The sequence below is a fragment of the Aquarana catesbeiana genome, linkage group LG04 (assembly GCF_042186555.1).
Source record: "Aquarana catesbeiana isolate 2022-GZ linkage group LG04, ASM4218655v1, whole genome shotgun sequence".
NCBI lineage: Eukaryota > Metazoa > Chordata > Amphibia > Anura > Ranidae > Aquarana > Aquarana catesbeiana.
Genome location: NC_133327.1, coordinates 625,303,831 through 625,316,556, shown reverse-complemented (window position 1 = coordinate 625,316,556; position 12,726 = coordinate 625,303,831). Strand labels below are relative to the sequence as shown.

The following is a 12,726-nucleotide window of genomic DNA, read 5'->3' as shown; positions in this document are numbered from 1 at the left end:
AAGGGGGTGAACCTTCTTCTCAGCCTGAAGTGGTTAAAGCTGATCGCAAGCTTTTGTTAAAGTTGAAATCATTCGATTGGACAAGGTGGTGCAAGCAAACTATTTACTTCATGCCTCTCAGCACTGTATGGACTGCATGTTGTATCAGCTCCATACAGTATATAGCACATAGTATATTAACCTCTGTGGTGTTCAACCCTACTGTACACCTTTGAGGCAAAAGAATAAAAGTAATGCACCCGTCAGAAGCTCTCCTCTCGTTATTTACTCAAACCCAATGGGGCCGCCACAGTGGAGAAACGCGTCGGATGGAGTGTGTGACGTCATCACGTGCAGACGGGTCGAGAGACACTGCGGCCGGAGTGTTTTCACAATTTTGTGCCTTTTGACACTGCCTAATTGTAAATGTAGCTCTTTTATTAATAAAGACATCTTGGTCATATTGCACTATGAGGCTTCTCTCTGTTTATATCTCATATATGCCTTTGCGGAGAGTGGTTTTCTGATGCTAAAAGAGCTGGTTCTTGTAGTCCATTGATGAAACATGCCATTGAGAATATGTTGCCAGTGGAAACATCTTACCAGGAGATGGAGTCTGTGCGCTCTTGATCCCTGTAATTCGAGATTATTTCCTTTGGTAAGCGGTCCCCTCATTTTTTCCTTAACTGTTTGCCGACCGCCGGCTGTTAATTGATGGCCTGGCGGCGCGGCTCACGTTGCGGGAGGGCGTCATATGACGCCCTCGCCTTCCCAGCCTACCAGGGGGCACGTGCGCGCCACCGGCGGCACTCTCGCATGTCCGCCATGTCACTGAGGACTCGATGCGCGTGCCCGGCGACCGCGATGTCCGCCGGGCACCCGCGATTGCCCGGTAACACAGCAGGATCGTGGATCTGTGTGTGTAAACACACAGATCCAGGTCCTGTCAGAGGAGTGGAGACTGATGGTGTGTTCTCAGTACAGTGGAACACCGATCAGTTTCCTCCCCTTGTGAGTCCCCTCCCCCTACAGTTAGAATCACTCCCCTAGGAACATAATTAACCCCTCAATCACCCCCTAGTGTTAACTCCTTCCCTGCCAGTCACATTTATACAGTAATCCATGCCTTTTTATAGCACAGATCGCTGTATAAATGTGAATGGTCCCAAAAATGTGTCAAAAGTGTCCGATATGTCCGCCGCAATATCGCAGTCATGATAAAAATCGCAGATCGCCGCTATTACTAGTAAAAAAAAAAAATAATAATAAAAATGCTATAAATCTATCCCCTGTTTTGCAGATGCTATAACTTTTGCGCAAACCAATCAATATACGCTTATTGCGATTGTTTTTTTTTTACCAAAAATATGTAGAAGAATACGTATCGGCCTAAACTGAGGAAAAAATTTGTTTAAAAAAGAAAAAAAATTGGATATTTATTATAGCAAAAAGTAAAAAATATTGTGTTTTTTTTTCAAACTTGTCCCTCTTCTTTTGCTTATAGCGCAAAAAATAAAAACCGCAGATGTCTGTGGGGAAAAAATGATAACAATTTCATCTGGGTACAGTGTAACATGACCGCGCAATTGTCATTCAAAATGTGACAGCGCTGAAAGCTGAAAAATGGCTTGGGCAGGAAGGGGGAGAAAATGCCCTGTATTGAGGTGGTTAAAGGAGCCCTCCTGAGCACTGATAAACAGAATTTTTTCAACACAGCACTTTATTCACCATCAACTGTTTGAACTGTTTGAAGTGAAGCAGAGAAAAATCAGGACTCTTTACTCTGCCAGACATGCCTGTGCTGTGTGGTAGAACTGTGTAATTCCTAGGACTGGATGGACAAAAGATGCAAATTCCTTTGGCAGGTAAAACAGGTGGCATATGGTATATGTATTTCCTCTATGTATTTAGTTATTTTCTTTATCTGAAATAGTGGGAAGGATGGCCAGAGTGACACATTTAGCAGCAGAAGATTGGCATTGGTAATTTTTGGATCAGAGGTTCTGCGTCTCTGCCCTATGAGTTCTCTATACAGTAAAACCTTGGTTTGAGAGCGTTTTGCAAGACAAGCAAATTTTTTTCATAAATTTTGACTTGATATACAAGTAGCGTCATGCAGTTCCGGGACAAGGTCATCCGGTGCCCAGGGCGAAGATGGCAAACTGCGCCCCCTCGGTTGTAAAGAAGGAGCGACTTATAGTGGGACTCAGTGACACTAAGGCTCAGTTCACACCTAGGCGTTCCGGATCATGGGATGAATAGCTGTGATTCTGCCCACAATTCCCAAATCAATGCACAGATACGCTTGCGATCCCGTTACTTTCAATGGCACCCCAATCGCGGTGCGATTTTGTGGCAATCGTCTCCCTACAAGTCGCGACAAAATTGCCGGACGCCTGTTGCCCAAAAGAAGCTCCGGAACGCCTAGGTCCTGAACGTAGCCTTATACACTGATCAGTGCTAATAATATGCACTGACACTGTACTAATGACAATGGCTGAGAAGGGGTTAATATCTAGGGGCATCCAAGGGGTTAATTGTGTGCCTAACAATGTGTAATGTGTGTACTGTGTACTGATTTGTTTATTTTCCCTGCTTTGCATTTCCTCTGTACAGAGTGTTGATTGTCAACACAGGGCTCTGGGCTGTGGAGTCAGTAGGTCATGGTCATGAATCATTGGCTGGGATCTGCTGACAGACTCCCACTCAGTCAAATCACAGGGGAGTAGGCGGGCAGGGGCAGGCACCCGAAACCCTAAGCCTAGGTTCACACTGTAGCGATGCATGAACCAGTGCGATTCCAGCGCCAGTTCCCGCATCTCTCCCGCAGGCAGTTCACACTGCCCTCTGCGAACTGCTGTGGGTGTCAATACAATGTTAATGACACCCCCAGATTGGTGCACAGACAATGGCGACCCTAGGGGGGGCCAGAGGGGGCCCTGACCCCCCCAACATTATGCTGTGCCCCACCATGTGCCCCCCCAAAAAAAAAAATTTTTTTTTTTTTTTTTTTTTTTACAAAAAATCAATGTCTAAGAGGGAGAGAGTCCCCAGTCAGCTCCTGCGGGTGATTCCTCCCCCCTCCCCTGCTCGCTGACACTGCATAATGCGAGCGTTCACACAACCACGGCCGCCTGATCTGCTCCTTCACCTGCATCCTCATTGGCAGGGAGAAGAGCGAGTTGCAGGAAGGACTCCACCAGGACTTTCAGTTACTGAAAAAACAGACTGATTTCTCCCGTCCTTAGGACAGGAGGACCAGCCTGTAAATTCCAAGAGATGTCAGACCAGAGCTGTCAATAGCAGGGGCAGGACAGCAAGAGGAGGCTGGGGAACCCCACAGTGGCAGAACACCAGGGCCCGGTGGCAAGACAACCTTTGCAACCCTGATAGTTCTCCCACTGCTTTGGATCCTTATATTTTCTTGATATGCTGGTGACATATATCTCTTGTTTTCTGCCACCCTGGGGGACCCCAATACAGTAGGAAGGGAGCTCACTGCAGAACATGTGAAAGGGCCCGTTGTGGGGTCGTAGTAAAGGGCCCCAGGATATATATATATATATATATATATATATATATATATATATATATATATGCATTTTATAGTTGCCCCCTACTTTTGTCCCTGTCCCCCCATGTGCCCCCCCAAATTTGAAAGCTGGAGACGCCACTGTGCACAGATCGCAGTGCAAACTGTGAACTCGCACAGGAATCGGATCGCAGGTGAGAACACCCAAGTCCCTGCACCTTTTTTGTGCAAATTCAATGTGAAGTAGGAACGGGGTCAGTTTATATGGCCATGGTTATGTGTGCAGTAAGGCTGATTTAGAATTTCAGCTAAGAAGCCATTCTTGTATATACTATGCTAAGAACAGTTTATGAGCTCTGTAAAATATGTTACAGGCTGTGGTTAAAGACACTGAATTCACCCTCTCACCCCCCTTAACACAGACACCTGTGTTTAGCACACTGACGTACACTTTCCTATAAGTTAGCAAATGTCAAGCTGATTAGTAAGTAAGATAAGGAAACCGCAAAGGCAAGAATCTGCAAACTGCAAGAGTACAAAAGGAATTTGCTTTGCTAACTGCTTTGCAACCATAAGAGTAGGTTAAATGCTTACAAAGGTTAAGAGGTTAAAAATGTCTTATAACGGAAATGTATTGTCTGATTCGCTTGTGACGTAATGTAATAGAGTTATAAGTACACTGAATTTGTCTGTATGGGCACTTCTTGGCGTGATAGACACGAGTCGGGCCAGGAGTGTCCATTCTTACTAGCTAAAAGAATGGAATAAAAAAAATCTCGCATACCAGAAAGTTCATTGTCTAGCAGTCATTACCAATATCCATCCTACCTTACTTGCTACCTCATTTGGTGCATTGGCCGTAAGGGGGGAATATCGGTGTGACCTGTTGAGGCAGGTGGCACTGTTTTCCACCAGACCTACAAGGAATGGTCCGAGAGGCCAGCCCTGTGGGTTATATCGTAGTCTCAAAAGGCGCCTTCTAGAACTGTTATCTAGGAGACTGCGCTGTGTCCCATTTGGTGGCCTGCTGTGGACGACCTTCGTAGCGTCAAAAGGACCTGGGAATCCGAGCAGTAGATAGCTGGAGCTCCAACGGGAACAGGTGAGAGCTTTTTACTTTTGGTTTTGGGATAACTGTCAGACAGCCAGTCGGTCGGCCTCTCGACGGATCGAGAGAAGGGAAGCCTGATCACCTTCCGAGAAGAGACCTCCGTTTAGATGATTGTGCATCTTTCGGACGAATTCTCAGTCAGTCAGTAATTTTTGGGTGGGAGTGTCTGGTATGATTGATGTGTGTATGAGACATCACTTAGTGGTGAAGTGACCGTGTCCTCTTTTAAGTGCGTTTTCTGGCTGGGAGACCACGTCCAGGCCACTGACCGAGGGAAGCGTTGTCTATTGTTCCTACCTTTGTCGAGGATTCAGACCCCTTACTGAATTCTCATCATTTACCCTACCCTCTGTGTCTGTCTTGGTGTCTGTTAGGTTATAAGAATGGGTGGGAAACATAGTGTTGAATCCCCCCTACAAACCATGATCTCCAACTTTAGGAAGGGATTTTCTAAGAACTGTAATTTAAAACTTAGCCCTGAGAAATTGATAACATTGTGTGAGAAAGATTGGCCCTGTTATGGAGCGCGGTGGCCCCCACAGGGAACCCTTGACTTAGAGACCATTGACTGATTATTTGAGAATATTATGTCAGACTCACAGAAACATGACCAAGACGCACCTACCAGGAGGACTGTTCGTTCGGGTGATTGTGCATCCCTCGAATAAATCCTCAGCCAGTCAGGAGGAATATCCGTCCAGATGATTGTGCATCTCTCGGATAACTCCTCAGCCAGTCAGTCAGGAGGAATGTTCGTCCAGATGATTGCGCATCTTTCGGACAAATCCTCAGCCAGTCAGTCAGTCAGTCAGCTAGGAGAAAACGTCCGTCTGGATGATTGTGCATCCTTTGGACAAATGGGAGATAAAGACCTGCAGTGGATAGAAGCCACAAAAAGAGGAACAGTGTAGAATTATGGTTATGACAAAGAGTAGTGACACTGACAAAACAAACAAAACATATATTCTCAACCCGAAGAGACAGATCAACCTCCCCCGTATGTAGATGAACAGACCTCAGATAGAGACAGGTCAGAGCCATGTCCAAATGCCCCGTCCAGTGGACAAGAGGACTCAAGCTGTTGTCCACCTACATCAGATTCAGTCAGTATTTCAATGCCAAATCTCAGTAAATATACTCCTGACCGTAACACTCTGAGTATAGGCAGGACAGAAATAGGGAACTCAGTAGTAGTCAATGGGCTCCCCAATCAAGTGTCCACTTCCACTCCGAGAAATCCTGATGCAAACAGCCGGACCCTTGCCCGTCTTTCAACATACCTCTGCAAATGCCCTTAAGAAAACAGGCGGTGGAGGAATATCGGACTCTAGTTTACACCCCTTTTTAACACAACAGATTTACTGAACTGGAAGATTCATAACCCTGCCTACTCTGAGAAGCCCCAAGCCATCACAGATTTGCTCCGGTCAATAACTCAGACCCATAACCCCACTTGGTCGGACTGCCAGCAACTTTTATTGACCCTTTTTAATACTGAGGAGAGACACAGAATTAACCAAGCAGTGCAGAAGTATAAAGGCAAAAGACCCTTCCTATTAGAAAGACTTTGTAGTTTTTGGGGGGGGCATCAAGTCCAACATCAGTTCCTGTACATGTCGGATTCCCCTATTCCCTCGCTGGGCAGAGACTTACTTGCTAAACTCAGAGCACACATATACTTCCAATCTGACGGATAGGGATAGGCTATCCTAAAATTGCCCCATCCCTTTGAAGCCCGCATACTGCAAGACATCCCGGGACTATGGGCAGAAGACAACCTACCAGGATTAGCCAGACATGTTCCCCCAATCCTTATCGAATTAAAATCAGGAGCCACTCCAGTCAGCCTGAAACAGTACCCAGTCCCTCGAAAAGCCCTAGTAGGAATACAAAGGTACTTAAACAAATTCCTACACTATGGAATTCTAAAACCCTGTCAGTCTCCCTGGAATACACCTCTACTCCCAGTGCAGAAACCCGAAACAGCTCACTGTCATCCTGTTCAAGACCTCAGAGTGGTCAATCAGGCTGTAATGACCATGTACCCAGCGGTCACTAATGAACTGTTACAATTACTGTGGGAGGCAGAATATAAGGTGTCCCGGAGAAAGGTGCAATTTTGACAAGAGACTGTAAAGTACCTGGGATTCAGAGTATCACAAGGACAGAGACAGTTGGGAGAAGGCAGGAAAGAAGCTGTTTGTCAGATTCCCACCCTGACTACCAGACGGCAAGTAGGTGAATTACTGGGGGTGGCAGGATTCTGCTGAATCTGGATACCGGACTTTGCCATAAAAGCCAGACCCCTCTATGAATCCACAAAGGGGGGAGAAAAGGAACCCTTCCAATGGGGAGAACAGCAAAACAGAGCATTAAGACATTAAGGTCTCTCTAATGCAGACTCTTGCGCTAGGCTTGCCAGATAGCCAAAAAAGTCTTCTATTTGTATGCCAGTGAAAAACAAGGAATAGCAGTAAGAGTCCTGACACAACACTCTGGGTCTTGGCAGCGCCCTGTAGCATACCTTTCAAAACAACTGGACACTGTAGTTCAGGGATGGTCATCCTGCCTGCGGGCCATCGCAGCAACAGCCCTCCTTGTGGTCGAAGCTGACAAGTTGTCATTAGGTCAGGAGACTTATGTCCGAGTCCCACACCAAGTACAGGCACTAATGGATTACAAGGGAAATCACTGGTTTACTAACAGTCGAATGGTTAAATATCAAGCTATGCTGTGTGAAAATCCTCGTATCCACTTAGAGACTGTAAACACTTTAAAACCCAGCCACTCTGCTCCCCACCTCACAAGAACCCCTAACTCAGGACAGTCTCCGGGTAATGGATATGCAAGCTGACCAGACTTGAAAGACAGCCCCTTGAAAAATCCAAACGTTGAGTACTTTACTGACGAAAGCAGTTTTGTGAAAGATGTTTATCCCCAGATATAGGCTCAGACAATGGCCCTGACTTTGTCCACAAGTGCCTCCAGGAATTAGCAACAGCACTTAAAATTACTTGGAAACTACACACTGCATATAGACCACAAAGTTCTGGAAAAGTTGAACGGATGAACCGCACACTCAAGTCACAACTGGCTAAGCTCTGTCAGGAAACCCAAATGAAGTGGACCTTGATGTTGCCTATTGCTTTACTGAGAATTCGGAGTACCCCAACAAAGAGGACAAATCTGTCCCCTTTTGAGGTACTGTATGGTAGGCCCCCACCTATCATTAGAGGGATAAGAGGAGACTTGCATCAGATAGGAGGGGTAGTTAACCGTGAACTGATACAGAAACTTGGGGAAAGTATGCAGTGTTGTATAACATAGGGAAATGGGTTCAAGAGAAACTTCCCATAAGCTTGTCGAACCCAGTACACCCCTTTAAACCAGGAGATACAGTGTGGGTAAAGGAGTGGAACATAACCCCACTAGGGCCAAAATGGAGAGGTCCTTACACTGTTCTGCTATCTACCCCAACAGCCATTAGGGTAGCTGAGGTGACACCCTGGATACACCACTCCAGGGTAAAGCGAGCTGCTGACCTCACAGACTCCGGGCACAGTACATTAGACCCCCAAGATCCTTTGAGACTGAGATTGACCAGAGAAATCAGAAGGAAGAACTCCAGCCCTGTGTTCAGCACACCCCTGGAAGCTGCTGAATTTACGCACGGCAGAAGATAGACAGACTGCAGCCCTGCGGCCAACACACTCCTGGAAGCTGCTGGCTCAACGCACGGCGGAAGATAAAGGATATCTACTAAGCTCTGCTCCAACCACAGCCCGGACGCTGGTTGGTCTACGCACAAGCTGAAGCTTGAGGATATTCATCGGTGTAATGTTTACTAAAATCGTTATAATGAGACTGTTGATAGCCATAATAGTGATACTGACCGGGTTAAAAGAGGGGGAGAGTAACTCATGTGACTCTTGTATAAAAACCACCAGAGTAGGATCTGTGACTACCAAGATGTTACTGTGGCACTCCCATTATCAATGCAAGGGTACAGACACTGGTACCTGCATACATAATGGGACTACCTATTCAATGTGCTCTGTGGAAGATCAGATAACCTGCTATGATCCCACTTATGCACCTTACAAAACCTGGTTAACCGTCCGGAGCTTTAGTTCCACCGGGAAGCTTATAAACCGTACACTGATCACTGACCCCAGCACTGCAGCAAGCCTAATTTTTGATGCGTGTGCTGCGATCAACCTCAACCCCTTCCCTTCCTTTAGGAGGGTGTGGGGGATTGGAATGGGAGAGAGAGTATTTGAGAAATGATAGGTACATCTGTTCAGGGAAACTGGGACCTAGCTGTGCAGGTGAGGAATGGAATTACTGCCCCAACTGGAGGTGTGCTGCTTGGGGAACATGGGGGATGAAAAATCAGGATGCAATCCTACAATCCTTAGCTAGTTCATCCAGCTGCACAGTGGGAAGTTGCACCCCTGTGAATTTTACCATACATAACCCTGTCCGGTTTTTAGCACAATGGGGAAATAAGTTTGGAGTTCATATTTATGGTAAAGGATCAGACCCCGGTACAATTATGTATGTCTCACTAGAAACTGAACTAACAAAGAGTGTTAATCATCAGCTATTTCATTCCCTTTATGAAGAACTGGCCACTGGTATGGAGATGCCTCCTAGCACAAAGAACCTGTTCATTGAACTGGCAGAAAGTGTGGCTGACAATTTACAAGTGACAGATTGCTATGTGTGCGGAGGAACTAACATGGGAGACCAATGGCCTTGGGAAGCCAGGGAAAAAGATTATGATGTGCCATTCAGTGCCACCTCTGAGCAGCCTCCTGAACGAATAAGGTCAGAATGGCACCTGAAAACATCAATAATTGGGAAATATTGTATAGCCAGGTCGGGTCCCCAGTATAGAACACATGTAGGAGAAATGGCCTGTTTAGGACAACATTTTAATAACAACACTTCTAAAAATACATCCTGGTGGAGTGATTCAAACGTACCCGTGCCTGACCCACACCCCTTTACCAATTTCACTCATCTAAAAGGGCTATGGGAAAATCTCACCAAAGAATCTAACTGGAAGGCCCCAGAAAACTTGTATTGGATTTGTGGGAACAAAGCCTATTCAGAGCTCCCTCAAGACTGGTCAGGAGCCTGTGTCTTAGGTACCTTAAAACCCTCATTTTTCCTTCTTCCACTGGGGAATAGGGAAGAATTGGGAGTCTCGGTGTACACAGGTCCAAAGAGGAAGCGGAGATCATCTAGCTTGAAGATAGGAAACTGGAAAGACAATGAATGGCCCCCAGAACGTATTGTCCAATATTATGGTCCAGCTACTTAGGCCGAGGATGGTAGTTACGGTTATAGAACACCAATTTATATGCTTAATCGAATTATAAGGTTACAGGCTGTACTAGAAATAATTACTAACGAAACTGCTACTGCCTTAAATTTGCTTGCTAAACAAGGAACTAATTTACGTGCTCATGTGTATCAGAATAGACTTTCCTTAGACTATCTGTTAGCTACTGAGGGTGGTGTCTGTGGAAAATTTAATCTGAGTAATTGTTGCTTAGAAGTGGACAACACAGGAAAAGTAGTTGAAGAAATCACTGGTAGAATGAAAAAGTTAGCTCATGTGCCAGTCCAGACATAGGATGGTCTCAATGCTGGTAGCTGGTTCGGGGATTGGGGTTTCCCCAGTGTATATGGGGTAAAGGCTATATTGGGGATCGTTGTAGTAATACTTGTAGCATGTCTGCTGTTACCCTGTCTGATTCCTCTTGGGACTAGAATGATCCAGAGTTTCATTGAGGCCACCGTAGAAAGAAAGGCTGCGACCCGTATTATGGCTATGTGGAAATACCAGCCATTAACTCCCCAAGACTAAATAAAAATCTCAGTAACATTGGGCTCTGATCCATTAGAAAGCAGAACGGTATGGTATTTAATGATGCTTAATCTCGCTCATATTAATCGCTATGATTATGATCAAAGGGGGGAATGAAGTAGGAACGGGGTCAGTTTATATGGCCATGGTTATGTGTGCAGTAAGGCTGATTTAGAATTTCAGCTAAGAAGCCATTCTTGTATATACTATGCTAAGAACAGTTTATGAGCTCTGTAAAATATGTTACAGGCTGTGGTTAAAGACACTGAATTCACCCTCTCACCCCCCTTAACACAGACACCTGTGTTTAGCACACTGACGTACACTTTCCTATAAGTTAGCAAATGTCAAGCTGATTAGTAAGTAAGATAAGGAAACCGCAAAGGCAAGAATCTGCAAACTGCAAGAGTACAAAAGGAATTTGCTTTGCTAACTGCTTTGCAACCATAAGAGTAGGTTAAATGCTTACAAAGGTTAAGAGGTTAAAAATGTCTTATAACGGAAATGTATTGTCTGATTCGCTTGTGACGTAATGTAATAGAGTTATAAGTACACTGAATTTGTCTGTATGGGCACTTCTTGGCGTGATAGACACGAGTCGGGCCAGGAGTGTCCATTCTTACTAGCTAAAAGAATGGAATAAAAAAAATCTCGCATACCAGAAAGTTCATTGTCTAGCAGTCATTACCAATATCCATCCTACCTTACTTGCTACCTCAAATGCAAGTTCAGCCATACAACTGTATGGCTGAACTCGCATTGCACAGACATCCCATATGATCGGCACCACAGTGTGGGTGTGAATCGCATGCGATGTCTGTGTTCGCTACAGTGTGACCCTAGGCTGAAACAGGCAGTGACATATGGGTACGTCACGGTGCTTGTAGCTGTCATCCCAAGGCAAGTGGTTAATTACCCATGGTATTTGTAATATGCAGCATGAATGGGGTTAATGTGTATTGTCACTACTGTATTAGTGACAAGTGGCAGTTAATTAACCCCTTTTGGGCTGCAGTAGCAGCGTCAGTGTTAATTAACCCCTTTATGCTTCAGCATGAAGGGATTAATTAACACTGACACTGGTGCCACTAATGCAGCCCAAAGGGGTTAATTAACTGCCACTTGTCACTAATGCAGCAGTGACAATGCACATTAACCCCTTCATGCATATTACAAAAATATCATTGGTAATTTATTAACCACCCCTTAGCCCCCCAAGAAAAGGAGCTAACAAACTTATCTGCAGATGGCTGATGGCTTACGATTGCTTAGTTCCTCCTCCTCCTTCTCTAGATCACACTCGCAGCTTCGCTCCTCTCCTCTCCCACCTCCCGGCCGGCCTCTCAGTGACAACACGCTGAACGGGACTAGGAGATGCCTGTCGGGCGCAGATTGGTCAGCCAGACAAGGAAGGGCTCGTCCTCGCTTGTGCGGGAGCGCACTCGGCACATCGTTGCAGCTCTGACTGGCTGTGCAGTACTGTATTCTTCTAGCGCAGCCTGTGTGTACAGTCCAGCCGCTGCCGACACTTCACCTGCGCCCCCTTACTCTAGTAAATTGGTCCGCCCAGGGCATCCGCCCCTTCCTCCCCTGCCTTGTACCGGCCCTGGCGTCATGTCACAACTGAGTATAAAAGAGAAGAGAGGTGCCTCTAAGTGTGACAATATGGTTTCATTTAATGAAGGTACAACATTTAGCAACTCACGTCCTACCAACTCATCATCCTCCGCACCGCCATCGACGTCATCCCTTCCACTGTGCGCTCCACGAGCTCTTCAAACCTTGCTTTCAGATACTGCAGGGTAGGCTTTCTGGTAACGATTGCAGATTGCCTGCGGTGTGGAGGACAGTCTATGTGGACAACTTTACCCCGGATGCCTGCATACTTAGATGTGCCTGTTTTAATCATCAACCATGTGAGTTACTAAATGTTGTACCTTCATTAAATGTAACCATATTGCTACACTTAGAGGCGCCTCTCTTCTCTTTTATGCTCTAGAGCTCCTGATGGATTTTGCTTTGAATCCCCTTGTGGAGGCTTCCATTTGTGGATGGACATTTTATGGTTACACAACCTATCACATTGCTATAATCTTTTTATATGGACTATAAACTGAAAGACCTATGAATAAATGGTTGTTGAATTAATCATCTGAGTTTCCATTATTTCTTATGGGGAAATTTGCTTTGATGTACAAGTGCTTTGGATAACAAGCATGTTTCCTG

At 45.6% G+C, this 12,726-nt stretch overlaps 1 long non-coding RNA gene across 1 annotated transcript; it reads left to right on the top strand.

The window, feature by feature from the left end:
• Nucleotides 1-3,624: 3,624 nt before the first annotated feature.
• On the top strand, nt 3,625-11,165 carry LOC141140832 (uncharacterized). Its single transcript, XR_012244005.1, has 2 exons — nt 3,625-4,613; nt 8,103-11,165. It is a non-coding gene; the product is annotated as an uncharacterized lncRNA (long non-coding RNA).
• The last annotated feature ends 1,561 nt before the right edge of the window (nt 11,166-12,726 follow it).